This window comes from Pleurodeles waltl, chromosome 11 (assembly GCF_031143425.1).
Source record: "Pleurodeles waltl isolate 20211129_DDA chromosome 11, aPleWal1.hap1.20221129, whole genome shotgun sequence".
NCBI classification, from domain to species: Eukaryota; Metazoa; Chordata; class Amphibia; order Caudata; family Salamandridae; genus Pleurodeles; species Pleurodeles waltl.
This window is the reverse complement of record NC_090450.1, coordinates 269811011-269834120: the sequence shown is the minus strand read 5'-3', so window position 1 is coordinate 269834120 and position 23110 is coordinate 269811011. Positions and strand designations below refer to the sequence as shown.

At 44.6% G+C, this 23110-nt stretch overlaps 1 protein-coding gene across 7 annotated transcripts in view; it reads right to left on the bottom strand.

Annotated features, from left to right (window-relative positions):
- Window positions 1–23110, bottom strand: part of PPP2R3A (protein phosphatase 2 regulatory subunit B''alpha) — a 1031009-nt gene that overhangs the window by 431087 nt on the left and 576812 nt on the right. For 2 of the 7 annotated variants that reach the window (XM_069213534.1, XM_069213535.1), the window contains exon 1: window positions 9786–10157. The exons of the other annotated variants lie outside the window; for them this stretch is intronic. The gene's annotated coding sequence lies outside the window, so the exon portion shown is untranslated. Of the gene's footprint in view, window positions 1–9785; window positions 10158–23110 lie in introns of those variants that run through there. 7 annotated transcript variants of the gene reach the window in all.

Here is a 23110-nt window from a genome sequence, read left to right as displayed (position 1 = left end):
ATTCCATATTTCAAATGTCTTAGAATCTCTGGACCTCATCTTTGATGTTTACAGTTACCTTTGTAAATGCTGCTGTAATCTCTTTTCTCACAAATAATTACAACTGCTCTTTGCACTCAATCTAATACAGACAGGACTGATTTTCAGAGGGAAAGAGTATATGAAGTATAAAGGCAGAACAAGGTGTTCCTTTTCATTATATTTTACAGCTAATGCAGGATGTTTTTAGAATTCATTAGTGGTAATCCTTTATTGGTGACCATCCTTTAGTACCTTTGTCCCCAAAATTATTTTCAAAATAAGCAAGACCTTTCTTTCCTTGCACTCTAGAACTGAATTAAGTTGACTCCTCACACTTTAATTTGTTTTTGCTACATTTTCGGGGGAATTAGAAGCTTTATATTGCTCCTCCAGGGCTTTAAGCTCTGTTTAGATAATAATACTCTTAATTTTCTGTCTAGTTGCGGAAAGAGCAAAGAAGTTACTGTCAACCAACAGATTAAAAGCATTTTTATAAATAATTTATCTGGAGTTTTCTACTGTTTTAATTATTTTAATTAAGTCCAGCACCTCAATAAAAAATTGCCTCTACGATGAGCAGGTTCCTCCTCTGGGTTTGTAATAATTTCCTAACTGCAGTTCTTCACAGGCCTTAACAATTTGACCATAACAAGACTTCAGTCAGATATGGATGTGCAATTTAGCCAGGTATTTATAGCAAGTAGTCTAATAATAATTGATTGTACCCATTGTGAGGCCTGTCGTGGTGTAGGATTCATGTATGATTGAGAAAAAAGTAAATTAGATATACTTAGTGCCATGTTAGGTAGTCATTTGAAATATAGTGATAAGAAAAAAGAAGTGACCCTTAATGAAATCTTTCACATTAGATAAAAATATCGTTTCCATTTAACAGCTGTAGGTTCATCTACTTAAACGTTTCTGGACTAAGTGATGATTTACAGACCATCATCTACTAGGTCTTCATACTTTAGGATTGTATAACAAGGCCGAAGAATTAAGAAATTATGGCTTTGGAAGGACAACTAGGGCCATGGGCTGACTCAGGAGGCCTAAAGAAACATGACCCCTGATTAAGGGACTTGCTGACATTTGGCGCTTTGCAGACCATGGATGGTTAGACATAGTGAAGCCATGAGAATGACTTCAGTCCTTCTGTCCGTGTTCTCATGACTATTCTGTTATATAGTGTAAAAACAGATAGAAAAAATGCTTGCACATTTATTTCTAAATTGGCGGTAATGTCATGACTACAACTGGTAGTAACGCAATTACCAAAGCATGGTATTATTGCAAAAAATCCAAAATTCTCTAAATGAGCCATCAGTGGTGTAATGCTCCTTTATCACTAATGGCAAAACAAAGCTCCGTTGTACATCAACTCAAAAGAACGTGCTTCCTCAAACTTCAGAGATTGTTTCCATTGTTGCTGTAAACACGTTCTCTTAATTCTCTAGAGGGAAACTTTTTACTGTTGCTTGAAACCGCTCAGGGCTTAATAAAGAGATCTGTGATATTACCCGATAACCCTGGCCCACAGTTACTGACAGATGGGGCATCAATAACGGAGGGGCAGGGAAAGGTGGGCAGAAATATCAGAGATTAAAAGTGGTTTCTTTTGGGTCCTCTTAGAAAAGAGGAATTACCCTGCGGATCAGTAAATTGGGTCTCAAAGTTCCCTAGTATTACATACGAAACTCCATCTGCTCTCAAGAGGCAGCGTCCCTGAGTGAAACATCACAGAGCCGTGGAATTACCTTGGATCCCATGATCTCAATTCAGGATTAAGGGGAAACTCAGAATGAGGCCCCAATTCCTCAAAAATGCTTAGCACACCGTTTTAGACAGAGAAAGGGGTCAAGAGGTTAAGCACCGTGGAACACATGTGAAGACAGCTGCCTGCTGGAGATGATCAATCAGGAGCTTGCTGATCTGCAAAGCAGGTTCCACACGCCCCTGCACGTCATTTTATCTTCCCAAGGGCCTCTCTTTAATGCAGAGTGTGCCATGCTGGCTTGCATGGTTTATAAAGTGGCTACAGGGCTTACATCTATAAACTGAACTTGAGCATGCACAAAGCTTGCCTTTTGTGAAGTTAAGCTGTGCAAAATAGTATTCTATTTTCTTCACACTATATTTTACACACGTAACATCATCACAAAGAGTCGTGTCACTTTTTCTTTTGTTCAAAATATATTTCACTAAACTTAGCCATATTCTGCTGTCCCTTTAAAAACATCTATCCAGTTACATAAACAGGAAAAGAGGAAGAAGCAAATGGTGGGGTCGGTGAGTGAAAGTAACAGAGAGAGCACAACAGGGAGCAATATTGTGCTACATAGCTAGACTAATATATGTAGTACTTTGACCTACAGCAACCCCAGTTATGGTTATGAAGGTTGATCCATAGGAAGTAGATGGTAATCAATTTCGGAACCGTGTGAGTAATCTGCACGAAGTTTGGGAGATAAATGAACCATTCATGTTAGCACTCAATTTCTGATTCTGTGCTCATTGGTTCAGAGGACAAAGTTTTAGAGATGAGGCCAAAGTAATATTTCAGATTTTCTGCTCTGTCATATTAAAATCTTCAAAACAGGATTACACCAAACTTGCCCGGAGGCCAGAAATTCGTCTAGATAGATTTGTTTGGCTTTGATGTATATCCCTTGAGTGGTTTGGGGGTCTTTGTGTTATAAAAAGGTCTAGTACATTTGGAATAGGTATTTGTATTCAGTATCCAGACTGTCCACAAACTGACAGTCTAGGATGGTCATTCAAATTAAAATGAATCCGTTTGCCCTACAAAGCTGTTTTTTTCTGTTAGTCACTTCAGAGTCAGCAGACTTAATGGGAGCATGCAGAAACTCATGATCTGATAGGCTACTGCAAACTGACACTTTTAAATGCAGCTGCAGTTCTCTGTGCGAGGGTCTATTGATGGTCCATTAACCCTGCCTCCAGAAAGTAAAGTTATCGAAGCATGCTGGGAGTGGTGACGAACGCATTCTGACTCAAGGAAGAGAGGGGGCCCATGCAGAAACAAAATCCCGCAGCTACCAAAAAGGCAATGACTGCAGATGTGGAAGACCGACTTCCCTCGAGTGAGCAGCTTCTCAAAAGCATTTACGGGAATCAGTGAGCTTCCCCATAATGATCAAAATCATTTTAATATAGTATTACACACCTGTCGTTAAGAGCTGCAGTCACAAAGTTGCCTCAGTGGGTTCTGAGAGCATGGTACAGGGAATTATGTGGGGTAGAAGCGCACACCCTGTACACAGTGCCCAGACACAGCCATGCCTAGCGGCTTTAAGGTCTGGGAGATTAAAGGTAGGGTGCGCCCGAGACTAATGCCCTGTACTTTGAGCCCCCTGCATCTGCCAATGCACTCAACAAGGTCCAGGACAAGTTCTAGGAGCAGAGGAACAGGGCTCAGTGCTTCAACCAGGCAGAAAGCGCTTCGGTAAGCACAGGACAGTGGACAGAGCATGCGTGGCTAAAGGCCACATCCTGTGCACAAGAGCTGCTGCTCTAGACGAAACACCATGCTCCCAGTGTCATTTGCAGCACCCCTAGAAGCAAAAGGTCATCATGGCCAAAGGCCACAACCTGCACCCACCGTCTACTGCACACTGCAAAAGAACATGTGCAGTGACAAATGGAAGCATGAGAACTGTACACAATGAATATGGCAGGTTTTTAAAGCAAGAGGAGTAGGTGCAGGGAATGTACTCCATGTACCCAGTACCCACTGTGCACAGCTGCAGCCCATGTGTAGTGGGTTTAAACTGTGACTCAGGATTAAAGTATACTATAACAAAACCAACACAAATTCTCAGAAAAAAAGCTGTTAAAGGAAAGCTATGATTCTTTGCTAATGTCTGAAAATAACATGTTATAAACAAAAAATAAAAAAATCCCCTTACGTTAAAAGGACACAGCCATATCGTCCTCCTAAATACTTAGAAGCAATTTCACATGACCTCCCCGTTGAAATTCAAGTGACATCATCAATACTATCAACAATGACATTCCACATCACATAATCAAACAGGGAACTTGCATGGGAGAACTGGGCGTTGACAGCAGAAACTTCACTCAGGAACAGGCAGTGTGTCCACAAAGTTAAGGACAAGCCCAGAGGCATCTGAGCGGAGGGGCAACAAGTGCCCTATAGGCTTTGAGCCAAGTGTGAACTCCAGGTTGCAGAGTTTATGTCCTCTAGTCAGTGCACTTTAGGAACGCCTGAAGGTCAAGTCCAACATGTTCTAGAAATAGGGGTGCTGAGTGTCGTAGAGTAGAGTGGCAGTGTGGAGAGTCGTACAATGGAGTGATGTAGAGTGAAGTGGCACAGAGTTGTGTGAAATATTGTCAAGTGGAGAGCTGTGAGTTGTACAGAGTTGATTAGAGTGCAGTGGAGTGGCCTAAAGTGGAGTAGGGTGTTCTACAGTGGAGCAGTGCATAGTGGAGTTGAGCGGTGCAGAGTGATGTGTCGTAAAATGGTCCAGCGTCATAGAGTGGAGGGGAGGTGAGTGGCATAAAGTGAAGTAGAGTGTTGTAGAGTGGAGTGGCACAGAGTGGCATACAGGCTAATAGAGTGTTGTGGAGTGGCATAGAGTGGCACAGAGTTTCGTGGAGTTGCACAGAGTGGAAAAGTGTTCAACAGTGGAGAAGGGTGGAGTGGTATAGAGTAAAGTGGAGGAGAATAGCATAGAATGGTGTGGAGTAGAGTGTTGCCAAGTGGATGGAAGTAGTGTTTGGTAGAGTGAAGTGGAGTGGGATGGAGTGGAGTGGAGTGCCAGAGTGGAGTGGCGTAGAGTGACGCATAGTAGCGTGCGTAGAGTGGATTGTCGCAGAGTGGAGAGAAGTGTTGTAGAATGGAGTGGCATAGAGAGGGATAGGTAGAGGGTCTTGGAGTGGAGTGGCATAGGGTGTTGTAAAGTGTTGTAGAGTGGAGTGACAGAGAGCAGTTGAGTGTCCTAGAGTGGAGTAGTGTCAGAGTGGAGCATGCATAGTGTGATAGTGCACTGCCATTACAACATATTTTCAACTGAAATTACCATTACATATGCAAACACACTAACAGTTTTACTGATGAACCTATATAGTGAACATATAATGTGTGAAAATTGCTGTCACCTAGTGTATTGGTTTCTTTTGATCCTATTAAAATATTTGTTTCGACCACACTTTAGAACTACAAAAAATGTGCTTCATTTGTGCTTTCCTAGTTCTGATATGTTACTAAACAGATTTCTAAATTAAGGTGTCTAGACTAAGCTCGCCTCACCAGCAGGGCTCCCGCTCCAACAGAGACTGCTCTATCAGCGAGCACATGGTATCATGCCCAAGTATGGGTTGCTTTGGTATTATAAATGAAGCTTAGTTTATGTTTATGACGTTTAATGGGATATGTCGTACAGAGCTCTGATACCCATGGGTCATGTTCACGTTTTATACAACTCTTTAAATAAAATAAGTAAACTAAAAATGTCCACAGTTCATTTACATTTTGTTGTGTGCTAGAAAAAAATAACATCCTACAGTCTTTTTACATTTCCATACCCAGCAAAGTTGTCACATAAATCCTCTCACTTTGCAGTGGAGAAACAAAAGTAAACACCAAGCACCCTGGGAGATAGAACCTAACATTTGACCTCTGCCTCTGAATGCTTAGCGAATGTGACATGATAAAGACAAAATGTAAAGGCCTGTTTATTGTTCATTCACTTGCGAACTCCAGCATAGATATTTTGGGGGTATTTCAGAACTCCCCATTTCCCCTACTTCCAGTGCCTATGGCATAGGTGTGAAATTGGGAAGATGATTGTCTAAGCTATGCTATTGGTAAAGAGCACTGGCCAAAATAATCAAGCAGGAAGCCAGGAAACCTTTTCAAAGAAATACAGCAGTTTACTGTTGTGAACTAGCACGTAGAAGACAACTGAAAAACAAAGATTGTTCTGAAGTGCTTCATGAAAAAAGAAAAAAAAAAGAGTTCCCCTGAAAATGAGCACTGGTGGAAGAATACAAGGAGCCAATAAGAAAGGTGGTAATCCACTTGTCCACAGGAGAGACAATGACAGACATGCTCGGAAGCCTAAAACAAATAAATCCAGCAAATAGAAAGCTAGCAAATATTAGTTACAAAGCCAAAGTCAAGCAAATGGTGGAATCCATTTCCAGGGAAGCTTTCAGTAGATCCCCAAGAAGCCTTTCATATTCAGACAGCTCTGCTGCCTGGTTGGCTTCGACCTAAGAACACAAGAAAACGTTTCTTTGCTAAGACAATTTAATGCTAGTTTGGACTCTGGCTTTCATTTTTGTGTTCAACTGTTACTCCTTTCACATTCACATCAATTTTCCAAATGTCTCAGCTCCTTTTAATTACAACTGCAGAGTTTTACCATGTAGGTTTGAGGGTCCTACCCTTTCCTTTTTTTATGTCTCACCTCCTGACAGCGCATGTGCTGCCCGCTGCATTGGGTATTGTCAACCATAAAGGGCTCGGAGCTTGCCCATTACTTACCTTTCATTGGCATGATTGTCAATCTTGTTTGCTGATGCCTACTCTGCCACTGTGTGCTAGGCATCACTTCCTTTTCTATTTGTGGAACATGGACCAAGAACAGATTCATCTTAATTAATGGCCACATGCTGCTTCCGCTGTGAAGGAGGTACTATTTCTCATACCCTCACAAACCCTTGTCCATGGTGCTTCTTCACCTTTACACCTACCCCTTCTCTGTGTTGCTTCTTACACTTCCAATGCCCTACCTCTAACATTGAAGAGAGTCATCACAGACTCCATTATTTTCATCTCTGGAGTATGCTTGGTTTAAACCTCCAACTGTCTATTTTGTTTGCCTCTCCTCACAACAAGGTGATTGTTACTCCTTATTATTCTCTATCATGATTGAATACTGAGCATGTGCTACTCTTGTTTGGAAAAGTGTTTTAATATTTGCAGCTCCATCTCCTTTATCCCCAACCGGTACAGTATATGCTGCTTCTTTGTCCACTAGCCCAACCAAGTCTTAAACACAGTTGTAAACAACCCAGTTTTCGTAGACGTGTTGTACCTAACAAGCTCCTGCACTGGATCACATACAGCAGATGTTTACATAGATTGTAGGTCGACATAATGTGTGACATGTTGGATTGCAGTTGCATTTATATAGCACTTGGCTTTGAAGCACTATAGAGCAATTCACTGGCAACTTTCCATACCACACAATGCCACTCCACTGCACGCTACACAATTCTACGTCACACTAATCCACTAAACTCCAAGCCACACAATTCTACTCCTTGCGCACAATTCCCACTCCACTCAACCCCACATAATTCCACTCTACCCTACAAAATTCCACTTCACTCCACATCACCCAATTCCCTGCCACACAATTTCAAGCACACAACTGCACTCCATGCCATGTCACACAATTCCACGTCACACAATTACACTCTACTCCACGCCACACAATTCCATTCCACACAACACAATTACACTCCATGCCACACAATTACACACCACTTCACGTCAGAATCCCGTTCAGAGGGCCACAAGTAAGTAAAAGCTACTGGGCTTAACCATGGGGGTTGAGGCCTTTTACCCCAGATGTCCCTACCTACTATGGATCCTGAACTAAGTACCCCTTCAGCATTTGTCTCTGAATGATACTGAGGATCGAGCAGTCCAAGGCTTCTTGGTAGGAGGTAGATGAAGGTGGGTGAGGGTGTGAACACAGGCTCACAATGCAAAATACATTCAATAGCAGCAATAAATAATTGTCCACTCAAATACTTACTTTTATGAAAAAAGGAATACTTATATACCAGCACAAATTGAAAGGCACTCACAAACAATACACACAGTCTCCAGAGGTCAGGGTTCTAGTATTTCAAAAGATGGTTCCTGAGTCCCACTCCCCTCTCGCTAGTAGTAGTGGTAGGGGAGTCTCAGGAGTCCCTCCCTGATTCTAATTTGAAAAAGTGTTCCAGCACCGAAGGGCGGTACGGCAGGCAAGTTTCCCAGGGGTGTCCTAGCCCAATAATCAATCTTACCATCATCAGCAGGAATCGTCCGACCGGGGTCTCCCGGAAGCACACTCCTCGTGGACGCTGAAGCTGCAGCGGCTGTCTCCGGTGAGTACAGCACACGTGGCACTGCAGGGGTAGCGCTTAGGTGTCCTCGAGTTCCTCTGATTCAGTTCTGCGAGGACAGCGACCAGGGGTCCTTGATGCTCCTCCGATGCCGGTAACCTTCCTTGGATCCTCCACACAGATGGGCGAGGGAGGGTTGGTTGGGAGTTTGTTGGAATTCAATGCTCCTGTACACATCACATAATTCCACTCCACATGACAATTCCACTTCACATAATTCCACTCCTCACCACACAATTCCACACAACACAGTTTCACTGCGCACCATACAATTCCATGCTTCCCACTTTCAATGAAAGCCACAAAATTCCACTCCAATCCACACAATTCACTCCACTTCACACAATGACACTCCACACAGCATAATTCCACTCCACATAATACCACTCCAGCCACTCCATACAATATTATATTATACTATTAAATGAGAAGTTATTTCTAACCATTTTCATGGCTCTCAGTCACAACTGTTAATAACGCAAATTTTGTTTCAGTTGTTAAACAGCCACTCAATCCCTGCGCACAACCCAGAAGAGTCATCTCTAAATAAATAGTATTAAATAATGCTGCTGCATACCAGAAAACAGACGTGGGAAAGATGATCTTTGGGGACCTAACCGCCACACGTGCTGTATATTTTGCACTGGGAACAGGTAATATAATTAATCACTTAGTTACTGGAGTAAGGCTTCATCAGTGCAGGGAAATGTGGGTTGGGTTGGAGTCCAGACATCCAACCCTGCAGAGTTCAGTGTCGGGTGGAAAAAAAAAAGCCACCGAGTGTAATTCTGTTGTAAAGTAAAGGTATGTAACGAAGACTGCTTAAAATAGCTATTTCACTAGACTGAGGTCAAGCTTCAATTATCCTGCTTGGCGGCGGGGAGGGGTTGGAACTATCAACTGTGCAGCAGGTGCATTGGAACCGGGGCTCCTAACGCCCCATTGAACCCAAACAATTTCAAAATTGTATTGCTCATTTAACAGTCTGTGGCCTCCATTTGGCTGGTCTGCACTTGGGACCATGACACACCTGCAAGGCCACTGAATGCTAACTTTAAAAAATGTAATGTTTACTTATCTGAAGCCGAGCAGAGACAACAAGCCTTCACCAAATAGGGATTCCAAGAAAAACACTTGAATTAAAGAATTATCAATTTACATAACATACTTTCAGGCTTATGTTCTATATTTGATGTTTCAATTCCATTAGAAATTATCATTTAAAACGTTTTAACACCCGGCAATAAAATAGAAAGAAACACGCATTTATCAAAGTTTCGAGACCTAGCCACTTCCAAAGCAGCACTCTACACAACGTAGCATGCTGTTGATGACTGCACGTGCTTCAGCTCCTCGCATACGTGCAGTAAGGACTATATAAATATTACAATTCAGAACAAACGTTTAGCCCAAGTACATGTTCAAACGATAACGCATCTGGTTGTATATAAAAAAGAAGAGTGTTTCACTGGAGATGCCACTGTGCATCTTGAAGAATCTCGCACGTTCTAAAAAATAGATAAAAAAGACAGAAAAGCAGTTTCGGAAGAGGCTAAATAAACAGACAAAGTAAAAAAGTTAAACCCATTACTCACCTATTCCCTTCTAGACTTGTGTGTTGCAACGAGGCATGTCTGTGTGCTTCACCAACTCGAGCGAAGGCACGAATGTAGAGAGAGGAATCAGCAAACAGGAGCCGATGAGCTTAAAAAAAGCCTTCACTCACGCCTCTCCAGCCCATAAATCTTTAAAAAATAGACGGGGTCTTCCAAATCTGAGTGGAGTGTCGGGGTGGAGATTTAAAATACCGCCCTCCCCTTTTCCTACTGAAACTGAAAGCGCGTCGTCGTGCACAGGCTCCGGATCGAATTATCCCCTCCACACGCTTCCTTAGTGCGCAGCGCGAGGACTCCCAGGAGGCGACCCCAGACAGCCTCGAGCCCACCGCGCCGCTCACCCAGGTCCCAGGCTCTCCGTAAGCAAGACTCAGCTTTTCGGCTTGTGTTTTTAAAACACCAAAAGACATAACAGCTGAAGCCGGGAGGGGAAAAAAGCGACAGTGCCAGCATTCGGACTGCAGGGCGCGCTGTGCCATTTACAGTACTGCCACATTTAGCATGTTATGTATTGGCACGCACGTGCATAGCAAAGGTTGGGCCGCGTGCAAGTCATGTTTATAAACAGAGGCGTGTAGAAGTACCCCTTTCCTGCAGACAGTCATGCTGTCACCACCTAAGAATGGTGTGCTAGGTGTTTGGGTTTTTCAGGGGGGGGGGGGCGTAGGGGGTTACAGGATACTGTGGAGTATGTTTTATAAGAATGCCTACATATAGCTACAAAAATATATAACTTCCACAGGATGCAATAGGAATACAGTAGTCAAGCTCATTGGACATGGAATTAAGAATGATAACTCTACACTGCTCTCTATACCAAGGGCATCTCCTCCATGTGGGCAGAGAAGTGTCACCCCCCAAACCAGCAGCAACCGCTGCAAATCCTTTAACCATCCATAAACTGTTTATTATCCCTTCCTTGTGAAAGGGGCGGGGCCATGGGGGTGACGAGCAGAGGGGAGAGCACTGTGTCTCCGGCCAGCCAAACATACATGCGCCGAAGGCTGTCTCCAGCCCGGCAACAGGGCTCGAGAGAGCCTGCACAGGCTCCCAGTCTGCCTGGGAGCACCCAGACAGGGCCCTCCCAGCCAATGGATTGGCCGCAGGGCAGGCTGGGAGCCTGCACCTACAGCCTTTAGAAGAGTGAGAAGCAGCGCAGCGCGGAAGCAGAGGTACGTTTAAAAAAAATATATTTTATTTTTAATTATTATGCGACTCCGTCCCCCCCATACCACCCCGCACGTCCCCTCGCCCCGCCTCCAGGAATCCCCACAAGCCGAGACTGCTCTATACATATATATTGACTGTGACAAAATTGTGTTCGATGCCATCTGGATCCAAATATTTTTCGATCAATATTAACAGTGACAACCTTTCAGGTGTTTGTAACGGGCATTGCCGAGAATGAAAGAACAGTAACAGGAAGGGTAAACCAACACTGCACTCCCAAGAAACTAGGGTATACAAGCCATTATTATAACAAGTACTCCAACAACCAATGCCATAATGTTCAAGGCCAATAATGTCCAAAAAAAAGAGATAGGCATAGGTATTACATACAAAGGTCCCTATTGACAAAAAATGAATTATGAGAAAGTACAAAATAAGTATTACATATAAATGACAGATGTTGGACCTGGCCCTTTTTGCAGGATCATCTTCAAACTTTTTACCTCCTTCCTCCTAATTTTTATGACCAGTTTTTGTTGGCTTTAGCAGTCTGGGCATTTTACCACTGCTAACCGGTGCTAAAATGTGTATGCTCTCTGTGTCAATTGTATCAGTGATTGGTCTATCCCTGATTGGCATATTTGATTCACTAGTAAGTCCCTAGTAAAGTACACTAGAGGTGCCTAGGGCCTGTAAACTGAATGCTACTAGTGGGCCTGCAGTACTGATTGTGCCTCCCACATGAGTAGCTCTGTAAACATGGCTCAGACCTGCCACTGTTGTGTCTGTGCAGTTTTAAACTGCCAATTTGACTTGGCAAGTGTACGCACTTGCCAAGCTCAAACCAACCTTTTTTATACATGTAAGGCACCTCTAAGGTAGGCCAGAGGTAGCCCTATGGGCAGGGTGCAGTGCTTTGTTAAAGGTAGGACATGAAGTGATGTGTTTCTACATGTCCTAATAGTGAAATACTGCCAAATTTGATTTTCACTATTGCAAGACCTATCTCTCTCATAGGTTAACTTGGGGACTGCCTTTAAGTATCCTTTAAGTATCCTTAAAGTGCAGTTTGCCTTTGAGAGCAGATAGAAATATGGCGTTTGGGGTCTCTGAACTCACAATTTAAAAATACATCTTTTTAGTGAAGTTGGTTTTTAGATTGTTAGTCTGAAAATGCCACTTTTAGAAAGTCAAAGTACACAAGAAAGTACGGGGTTCTCTAAAGAGGGCGTCGCGGGTACCAGCGTAGCCCTAGGTTGTACGTGTTCCTATTTGGAAAGGTAATGTCAGTGAAATGTCAGTAAGTAACTGCAGAGTGCATGCGCGGGGAGAGACACCGGGGGGAGTTCCTTTTACGGACTAGGTGGTCTCACACACTATATAGTGTCATGCTTCATCATTTGACCACCTAGACCCACCCAGGTAGGACAGTGCCACCTGGGCGAACTCACCCTCACTGTTAAAGGAACAGGAGGGAGTGCGTAAATAAACTTGTTTCTGGAAAGATCGGGATCCAGCTAATCTAGTGAAAAAATTAAAAACACCTAAGCAGACACCTGTGAGGAGTGACAAATTTAATGGTGGTGTCTGATTGGTGTAGTTAAAACAGGGGTTGGGACACCTCTGTGAGGATAAGGACTCATAGGGTCACCTAGTGAGACCACCTAGTCCGTAAAAGGAACTCCCCCCGGTGTCTCAGTCAAAACTGCTATATACAAAACCCACACTGCGAGTCCGCACAGGCCGCATAATATCTGAGCCATATGTGGTCGGCAGGGGCACTAGACAAGGCTGTCTTCTATCACCACTGCTATTTGCCACAGCAATGGAACCATCGGCACAGGTGGCGAGAACAGGCAGCTACTACAAGGGGTTAAGCATTGGGGAACACACTCACCAAATCGCGCTATACGCAGATCACATGATACTCTTCTTAGGGAATGCAGAAAACAAACTGCCGGGAGCAATGGCTCTTCTCGAGAAGTTTGGAGAAATGTCTGTATTACGGATCAACTAGCAGAAGTCTCACATTTTCCCTCTTAAAGAGGGGACACCAAAGGTGGGAAATACACGAGGGCTTGAATGGACCTCGTCCACCTTCCGATACCTGGGAGTGCACATATATCACAAACCTGAGGACCTCCTAGAGGGGAATGTGGGCCGGGTGGTCTGGAAGTTACGGACAGATGTCCTGGTCTGGAAGACACTTCCATTGTCAGTGGCAGGGAGAATAGTGCTTACAAAAATGGTAGCCTTACCTCGATTGATGTACTATTTATCGACTCTGCCATTGCTCTTCCCTTGCCCATTATATCGGGACATCAACTCCATCCTGACCAGTTTCGTTTGGGAAGCGAGCAGACACAGGTTAGCACTACATAAGCGCCAAAGACCCAGAGTAGAAGGGGGGATGGCAGCACCAGATGTTGAAACCTACTATATGGCGTGCCAGCTACAGTGGTTAGGAAAGGCAATACACGGTTTACTGTCGGAATCAGCCACGGACTATTACACAATGCACTCAGTTAAAGACCTTGTAGGGATCCTAATGAACACCAGAGGGCAACACATATTGAAGTCGACAGATTTACATGGACTGCGCAGCTGCTGGCTGCGCAGCCTACAGAATGCAAGAACCAACTCCCCATATACACCGGACATACCACTATGCAGATTGGCCACACTCCCAGGTGGGTATACTGTGACGGGCATTACAAAACTAGCTGAATACAACATAACTATCCTGGGGATCTGTTCTGTAATGGAGAATTACTGTCCTTCAACGCACTAATGGAAAAATGTGATGCCCCCCCCGGCTAATTCTGTTAGACAGATCACTAGGAGCACTTACACAATGACGAAGGAAACAGGGGCTGTCCGAACCGCCCACCAGCATGGGATATCGAGCTAGTTGCACAGTCGGTTGGGAGGGGAAAGTTGTTTCTACCCTTTACAAAGCATTGCAAAAAGACACTCTACTATCTTTTGATAAGCTACGAGTGGTATGGCAAGAGGACATTGGGGAGCCCATAGATGAACAACAGTGGGCAAGAATCATAGCACATATATATACAGTATCTAGAAATGCCTGTTTCAAACTGATCAATCGCTACATATTCCACAGAGCATACTTCACTCCCCATAATTTGGCAAACATGTTTAAAACCAGGGGTGGTGAATGCCCCTGCTGCTCTAAACCTGACGCAGACTTTGTCCATATGCTATGGAGCTGCACGGGGATTGCGCACTACTGGGAAGGGGTGTTCCAGAACATAAATGTGGTGACAGAAAGAAGGCTGCAGGCCTCACCACTGGCGGCCTTACTAGGGGAATTCCCCTTCCCCAACAGAATTCTTTTTTTATGAATAAGGATATATTGACTTAGCATTAATCCTGGCAAAAAGGGAAATTACATTGTACTGGCAGGACCCAAGGGGTCCACACCTACAGAGTTGGAAAAACACATTAATACGATGGGCCCAAACAGAAGGGCGGGCACTACACCAAGAAGTGGTGAGGGTCTGCTGCACCGTAGACACGGCATGGAAATGGGACTACTTGTTATATTGCCTTAAGGAACCAGACGCGGAAACAGGAGCTCTGTCCTTAATGTCTCACGAACAGGACAGCGACGAAGAACTCAGCCAGCAGAACACTGTGCGACCCTGACTCTGTTCCAAACCGATTAAGTGAGAAGAAATCCTAACTGAACACTCTAGAAGCAACAGTGAGGAGCTGATACGGGGGGAGGGAACTGTGGGGGGATAGTTAAATCAGGATGTTGATTGTGTAAGTATTTGTTGTCCACAAAAAAAAAACAATCGAAATATCTAAAATATATATATATATATATATATATATATATATATATATATATATATATATATATATATATATTTGGCTTCTGCCTTCTATGAAAATGCAGAACCAGGTGGCATAAACTAAATTTGCATTTGGGATGGGGAACTTTCATACCTAATTGATTGTGGGGGCGGCTACCAACTGGCTGTGCACTACATGAATAAATATAGCAAGGTCTAATGGTGGGGAAACCCAGTTGTACACAAACATGCTCAATTGAAAGTTTTTTGTTTTTTTTTAAAGTTTTTATTCTCAAGTTTAGTACACTTTGGCATCACAGTGTACAGGGCACAACAGGTGCCTGATTGTTGCGTATATCCACATTTACACTTCCCCTCTCCTACCCTCCCCACTAAGACATCTAACACTCATATTATCTATAAGAATGGTGCACTTGTATGTCGTCTAAGAGGTGTCTTGTGTATGTGTAGGGGTGGCTCGGCTAGGCTCAGAATTCCCTTCAAATGTTGGGGATAGGAGCTCCTGAAGCATCTCTGCCCATTCAGAAGTCTTCTGCTTTATCATCTGTTCTAACTTCTCGCTTTCGCCGTTCTTTGGCTATGGCCCATTCTCCCATGTCATTATTCCACTCTGCATATGTGGGTATCAGTGACAACGGACATCTAATAGCTACTTTTCTGTTTGCTATGACTAGGCCTAGCAGCCCAAATCTATAGTGGACGTGGGGAATGGTATTAGGTGCAGAAGACAATGACAGACCGTATTATCTATGTATAGGTCAGTCACCTCTGGTAGTCAGCTAATGATGGTTTCCCAGTAGGGTACCAACTTCATATGCCTCTAGGTAATAAGCAGAAAGTCTACCCCATCTAGGACATGTATGTTTCCGGGTCCGGTAAATTCAGTTGAGTCTCTTCAGATAGGTGGGGTGCAAGAAAAAAATGTGGCAACTTAAAACATGCATTACATGAAATTTCCTGCACTAGTGCTCAGGCTTTACACCACCCCTGCCCCCCAAACGGTCTGCAAGGTCTGTGTCCCAACCCTGTCTCAGCATAAGCAGGGCCTTGGACCAGTTTAGTTTTAGTGCTCTATATAAGTGGGATAATAATCACTGAGGTGTACTCATGTTCAGCACTATCACCAAAGTCTGCCACTGCTCAGGGGTTTGTGAAAAGCCAGTCCAGATCTTGCTGGGTGTCTTAGTTAACTTAGCGAATTGCAAGAACTGACCAGAGCTTACCCCAAATGTCTCTTGCGCCTCTGTGAAAGTAACTCACCTATCTCACTGGTATAGGTTCCCTAGTGTGTCACAACCACCATCTCTCCAACCTGATACTGACATAACTTTCATGATTTTCAATAAGGGATGAAGCCACCATATTGATAGGTTTTTGGAGAACGGAGGTTTGTACAGTATGGACCTATTCGCCTATTCCAATGTCTGTACCACCTGCCTCACTATATAGGGACTGCGCTCGTTCAGGGGGACCATGAGGCATTTAAGTCAATTTTCTGAGTCATGTGTTCCTGCCAATAACCATTTCTCTCCATTGGGCAAGTCCACATGTTGGACCTGGCCCTTTTTGCGTGGTTATCCCCAAATGTTTTGCTTTCGTCCTCCTTTTTTTTTTAACTCTCTTTTTGTTGACTTTAGGACTCTGGGCACTTTATCACTGCTGATCAGTGCTAAAGTGCATGTGCTCTCCCCTCTAAACTAGGTATGATTGGCACATTTAATTTACCTGTAAGTCGCTTGCCCAGTGGTATCCCCTATATCCAGAGCCTGTAAATTAAATGCTACTAGTGGGCCTGCAGCACTGCTTCTGCCATCCACAGAAGTAGCCTTTGAAACGTGTCTCAGGCATGCCACTGCAAAGCCTGCACGCACAGTTTATTGCTACACTGACTTGCCATGTACAGTTACTTGTCAAGCCTGAAACTCTCCTTTTACTACATATAGGTTACCCCTAAGGTAGGGTGCTATATAGGTAAAAGACAGGACATGTGCCTTCATTGTGCGGCATGTCCTGGTTGTTGCAAATAGCCTGCTTGGTTTCTCACTGCTGTGAGTGCTGCTCCTCTCACAGGTTTGCATTGGGAATTCCCTTATATATGTATGATCTGTGAGGAGTAGCGTGGGCATGTTTGGTACGTTTGGAGTGGTAGTGAGAAATCCTGCTTATTGGTACAGGTGGATTTTTTATTACTATTGAGCAAATTATACTTTTGAGAAAGTGGACATTCTGCTGTGCTTTTGACTCTTGTGCTTTGCAGCCTGACTCCTATCCGCACCTAGGAGTCAGGACTTGTAACCAGACGCTGCTGGCTCTACATGCTGCACATTGCCAGAGACTGTTGTGCTGCCAGAAAGGACCCCCATTGGAACTATTAGCCTATTGGACTGAGAGGAGGACTGCTTCTCTGTAAAGGTATCCTATGTGTCGGCCTGCTGGCTGCCTTCCTGCCCTGTGCACACCCAGTTGTTCTCCAGAGGCAAATGGGTGGCCTTCCCTCACCCCACCCATTTACTGTGGGAAGTCTAGGGCCCTGAAGGGCCCCATCTCCGCAGTTGGCCTCTACCTGCAGCTGTGCCCTTCAATTTAGCACTAGGAGAGTGCTTCTTAGTTCCCCTGTTATTGCCCCAGCGCGTGAACAGCACTACTGTTTGGTTTCTCAGTGCCTGGAGGGCATGGACCCTTACCCTCTGCCTGCTGCATGTGAGTGTGGGTGAGAGCTCTAAAAGCCACTATTTTTGTTTGGGGATCAGCAGTGAGGAAGGAGGACAACAGCGCTGTCTGCCAGTAGCATCCGGTGAGCACAGACAAAGCACACACTAATTGGTGCCCTGGGGCACAAGCAGGGATCCACTCTAGTGGTGGAGGCAGCAAGGGCTCTCTTCTGCTGTTTACTCCCCACCGGCAGGGAGGAGCAGTAAGGGCCCCTGAGGCTTCCTCTAGTTGGGCAGCCTTGTGGGAGGCCCTGGAGGACTTCAGTTGTGCTACTTTTTGGAGGAGTGGCTGGAGGTCGGCTGCTGCACCGCTCGGACATGGGTGGCTGACTTGGAAGATTCCACATGCAGGTGACCTAACGAGGTCTCCCCGCCAGCGTGGACAGTGTGTTTGACACCCTCCTTCTAGCGGCATACCTTTGGGGGCAATCACTATTGATTAACAGGATGTGGTGGCAACCCTCAATGGAAGTCCTGCTCCTGTTAGTTCTGCTTGGAAATTACCATACTGACCATGGCGGGCACTAGGTACTGCTGTGCCCTACAACTACCCTGAAATTACTGTAATCACCGCAGTAGGTGTGCAGGTGTTCCTGTAGCCTACGGTTGGTGCTCACATTACCGCCTAATCTATAATAGAGGTGCACTGGATCTATGTGTCTATGATGATATTTTGCAACTCCTATATTGCTGACGATACGTTATGGCCATAGTTGGTGATTTATGTACAACAGGGATGATTGGTAATCCATGTGCTTTCTCGACCTCTGCGTTTACACGGCATTTCACAAACTGATGGATGTTATATAACGTTTTTATTAAGCAAGGATAGCGAGTATATTTCAGGGCCTGCCTTGAACGCATTAGGAGGGTGTGTTTTTATGAAACGTAATATAGAAATGTTTCTTCTATTTTGCACTATGATTGTTTGACAATTGCCTAGTTGGCAAAGTAATTATTGGTCTATGTTTTATATGTCATGTAGTTTATTTTTATATAACTTGGTGTGGAGTCTCTTTCGTGGTGTACTTATGGTGTCATTAGTGCGTGTGTGTTGTGCAAATGCTTTACACGTTGCCTCTGGGATAAGCCTGACTGCTCTGGCCAAGCTACCAAGGGGGTGAGCAGGGGTTATGTTCTGTGTGTAACTTCCTCACCCTGACTAGAGTAGTAGGTTCTGCCTGGCTTAGGGTTGCTTTTACCTGCCCATATGAGTGGGAATACAAGGCTGTCCAGGCTTTTAAACGTTTGTTGGCCTACTAGGCATTGTATATTTTGGAGGACGTAGAGGCATCAAGGCAGGAATACCATCTTTGCTACTGTACTCCTCCCCATAACTGACAACAGTAACATCAAACTTAGCATAAGCATTATTACTGGTTTAATCATCCTTGGACAATGAACAATTTCACTCATTTTATTCACATTTACACCTCTCAGCGGGGATTAGCTGTGTGACTCACTCAAGGCTCGGCCTCTGGCTAAACAACAAATTAATAAAACTTGAAACGTCTACTGGAGTCTGTGTTAAACATGTGCTTCCATCAAACTTCTTATTTTACTTTATGAATATGCACAGGGGCTCTAGTTTATTTGGGAAGCTAAGGTTCTGTATTTAAAGCCCTTGCTTCATTTCACTGGGTGCCTGAAACAGGTTTCTTTTATGGAACACCCAGCAGTCTACCAGGATTTAGCTGCTTCTGTAACCTCTCTTGCTGGTTGCGTGTTGCTCCTTCGCCCTCCCAGATCCGAAATATGAAACTGGTAAAGCAAGGGGGAATTTTAATGAGCTCCTAGTGAATCATCAGCAGGCAGATCTCTTAAAGATCCTCAACTTACCACAGTATGCACAGCAGACCTTCGTGGCAGGGTAGTGGTGGTGTGTGAGTGGGGGAGGATGGGGGGAGGATTTGAGGATATGGGAGGGTGGGGTTGGAGAGTACAGTGAGCATGCACTGTAGAAATGTGCACTTCTCAGTTACTTCATTCTGAGTGTTGCTTTGAATGTCTAGAGGGAAGGTGGCTATTGTGAGAAACAGACTCCTCGTTTTATGGTGGTTTGTTTGGTGCAGAGAGCAGAAGTGGTTTTGTGGTGGTTTGTCTGCAACTGAATCTTAAGAACATCAGAGTGAGTCCAAGAACAATGAGATTCTCAGAGCGAGCAGAGCAAGCACTCAAAATGAAGGCCAATGGGGTTGGAGAAGGTCCCCGAATCTCACCTTAACAACAAAATACGCCCATTTAAAAGTCACCCTTCCCAGGCAAAACATTTCCTTCATTCCACTGTGTAAACAGGTAGCTTTGTGGGTAGTGGAAAAGAAGAAGCCAGTATTTTTGAGGATTAAGGAGGCGAACCAGTTGTAGTTGCTTGTGTTCCCCTACTTTTGTACTACAGCAGGTATATGAAGTGCCATGAAATTGGACTCTCTATGATGAAAAAACAGGTATGCCTCAACTTTCTGTGGACTTAATTTTGGGCTTGAGACTGGGTGCTAATGAAGAGGCCAGCATGAGGGTGGATGTCCGTGAGAAGGTAATATTCTGTGGTTATAAGCACCTGTCGTTCTGGTTGTTCTTCCATCCTAGCACTATGTTGTAATAAACATTGCTTTTAGGTTTAGCATGGATGGTATCTTCGCCTGCAGGATGCCCTATTAGGCGAAGAATGTGTTCTTGTGTTTTAGAACAAGCTATCCTTCAACCAGGCGTGAACCACTGGGATAGTTTGCCTTTTTAAGTGCAGCTTTAATGCAAGATGATCTGTATGAATTCACTTTTGGGTGGGTGGAGTACCCACTTCTATTATGTTATGTTTTGCAAGAGTTAGGTTAGAGCACTAATGCCACGTTTTCTTTGCAAGATAGCCTGCGCAAAGGATTTGTTGTGCACCTTTAAGTATGTGCGTTTGATATAAATTATGGCTTGACTCGTGGCGTGCAAAAATACCCAGTGTGAGTTGAGGTAGTGGAGTCGTGCCCCATTGAGTTGCTGTTGCAAGAATCACTGTATGAGTTGTTGAGGATTTGGGACAAAGCCGCCTGTTCACAAGATAGCCTTTTAGAGTTAGGGGTTGGCCAGATAGCGTGAGGCAGCTTCACTGAGTTATCTTTTGAAAATACATTGTGTGCGTTCCTTCCTCGTTCATTCTGGAGTACATGATGTAGGATGGAATGCTACTTATGCCACTAAAGGAGAGGAATGGTACCAAGGAGGCTGCCCTGTTCCTGCATAGTGTTTCCTTATATTCTGAATACCTGTATGTGCAGTAACAAAACCCCTTTTTATACTGGCTGTGTCTCTCCCAATTCCAGTAACTAACAATAGCTCTGACAGACACTCTACGGTGGAGACACAGTCTGATCTGTCTGCAACACCTTAAAAGAAGTGCAAACTCTTTAAGGGAGGACTGGGTAGTATACGTTTGGCAACATCATCTCTATATGACCATGATAATCCCAGTAAACACTTTCTTTGATATGATGGTTGCTTTTTTATCCACCAGCTTCTTCTGTAGCCAGTGATGAATTAGCAGCAAGACGATGCAGAGGTGAGTCTGCCAGGAAAAAATAAAGAAAACTCATCAGCTAATGCCAAGGCATGCATTCTGGCCATAAGTGTTTAGATCTGATTCTTGTTCGGATCTTGCAAGGTGCTCTTACATTGAGCATGTAGAATCCTTCTGAAGCTTGATGGCTGCTAAAAGCATAGGAATCACTCAAAAGAAACCCCAGGACGCAGTAATTGAAAACCTATTGCCCTGCAGGAGGGTCAGAACCTCAGTCATGGCTGTCTTTCGGATTTATTTGCAAAAATGTTCTGTCTTTGGGCATACCCCATCCTTTTAGAGAACAAATTAGTTGAAAGATGGCTTACTAAGAATGAAGAAGAGCATGCATTATTTTGCAGGCGTCCTTACATCCATTCATTTTTTTTTAAATGTATTTTTATAACTTTTTTTGCTGTTATACAAGTACAGTACAGTTTATGATAGAAGATGGCTCTCGTCCCTAAGTCTCATTATGTTACATGAACCAGAAAAAGTACAACATTTTTCGTTATATCTTTACTTCAATTTCGTGGATTCTCACTATTAGATTCGTTTGAGTCTCATATAAGTACCTGCAAACTATATGCGAGCCATGCAGCCATTCTGGGTTTCGTAGCCCTACAACAGACTAACTAAAACTAAACAACATAGTTACATGATGGTGTCAATGTGGGCAGGTAATTCCACTTGCTGGGGTAGACCTCTTTACATTCTCGTCAGAGTGGGGTCGGTTCTCTGCACATTCCCCGTCTACTCATTATTGGGCCGACAGCCCCTTAATTCAGTATCTGTTCCACCCCGCCCCATTTGGTCCAGCCTCCATAATAGTCGAATCCTGTGCTTGCATCCATTTCCACCTCCTCCTCAGTTAGGATCCTGGTCCCCCCGCTCAGCTTCCCTAGTCACACCTGTTGCGTCCCCCTTCCCTCTATTCCTGTTCCTCGGTCTGTTTTCCTGTCAGTCCCCTCCCCCTCACCACCCACTCCCACTTCACCAGCACCTCCTCCCATACCGGGGCAATGGGGGTCTGACGGAGGCCCCGCTCCTCCTCTCACTTCAGGACTTGCAGTTCTGCTGTGGCCCACTTCGCTACATCACGTCTCTATTCATTCAGTGGGGGACATCTAGGGGCTCTTCAACCCAGTGTGATCAGCCTCCTGTATAGCACTAGAGCCAGATCCAGGAAGCGACACCACACCTTCCCCCGTGGGAGACCCGTTCTAAGGCCCAGCAGACATACAGTAGGGGCTAAAGTCAGTTTCGTGTCGAGAAGTCCTGCCAGATCTGCTAATACAGTGCCCCAGCCCCTCTGGAGTTCAGGCCACACCACACCATGAGGTCAAAATCTGCATTTATGTCATTACATCTGGGATATGTCTTGGGATCCCCGCCGTACATTAGGGATAAGCGGTGCGGGGTAAGGCACGTCCTGTGGATGTAATTGTACTGGATATATATTAGTCTTGTGTTTCTCGATACCTCCCGTGGGTATGCTAGTACCCTACTCCACTCTGTGTCTGTTAATTCCCCGTCCAGGGACCTCTCCCATCTCTCCCTCAACGATTGCAGTGGATCAAGAGCCTCCTCATTTTGGGCCCGGTACAGTCTCATGATTAGGTGGGCATCATCTCCCAATGTTAATAGCAAGTGTAATATTCAGTGGGTAGCGGGTTCCGCATTAACAGTCTCCCAGTGGTCTCGTAAGGTATGTGTTAACTTCTGGTATAGGAGAAACTGCACCTGCGGGACCCCACCACTATCCACTAGGTCGGCAAAAGACCGCAGCACCCCATCCCGGAATAGATCTCCTATTGTCTCCACCCGCCTTCTTCCATATTCCCAGTCCTGTACCCACCAAGTTCTCCTCCCCCAGGTCTAGTATTAGCGTGGCCAGTGGCAGAGCCGGAAAGTAGGAAGGGCCCCACCCCCACTCGTCTTGTGCCTCTCTTCCAACACGCCGCAGCTACCCTCGTCATCATACTGTCCGCTTGGCAAGCCACCCTTCGGTTAATCATTTGAGCTATAATCCGATCT